A 1,008-nucleotide genomic window follows, 5' to 3' on the forward strand; every position below is an offset into this window, starting at 1 on the left:
TTCCGATTATTTTTCTTTATAAACTGCTTGCAAAAAAGTTGGTTATAGCCTCTTTCTAAAACTAATTAAGAGCATGTAATGATCAAAATATCATAATTAAAATGGTCATGAAAGTAATTGATAAGGCGACTTTTTTCCAGATTTCTTTCTCCGATTTTTGGGGGAAATTCACCGCCTCCGCCTTGCCGCATTCGCAAAAAAAGAAAAGAAAAGAAAACCAAAACAATTTACAGATCCATTCACAAAAGGAGAAAACGCTGGAGTTTTGCCGGAAGTGTTATATTCCCGCTAATCATGAAAGCCAATAAAATAAATAGAACACGTATATTTTTCGCCACACGCTCAGGAAAAAAAAAAAAACCGTTACGACGCTGGTAAAAATCATTCAAAAATCACGAGACAGAAAACGGAACTTCGGCCTCAATGCATCGTCACCGATTTTGCACATTTCCGAACACAACACGACGTGCATTTTACTCCTCTGGTTGTGGCTTCCTACCAAAGTTTGTACACTGGAACAAGGTACAGGAGTTACGTATGATAATAACTCATAAAGAAATTCTATTCGGAGGTTTCGTTGCTTCTACCCCTTCCCCTCCCTCCTTCCCCCCCCCCCCTGACCTCTTCTACCCTTTCCCTTGTTCATATATATATATATATATATATATATATATATATATATATATTCCATTAAAATGTTATCCAATCTGATTATTAGTTTATTTTATTATGATTAATTTATTCATCTGTTTACTTATTATCTTCTTACCAAGAGTGTCGACATCTTGTTCGATACCGATGAACAGTTCTCCATTGTTCACTAAGTTCACAACACCCACTTGAAATCCTAAAAAAATCCTGAAATCCTTAAGATATTCTTGGGAAATCTGGAAATCTCCAAGAAATCCCAAGAATCCTAAAATCTCGCAAATGCTTCTCCCTCGCAGCAATATATTTACAAGATATAGGTAATATTACTAAAGATGTCTTACAGAATCGGCCAAGAAA

The sequence above is a fragment of the Penaeus vannamei genome, chromosome 41 (assembly GCF_042767895.1).
Source record: "Penaeus vannamei isolate JL-2024 chromosome 41, ASM4276789v1, whole genome shotgun sequence".
NCBI lineage: Eukaryota > Metazoa > Arthropoda > Malacostraca > Decapoda > Penaeidae > Penaeus > Penaeus vannamei.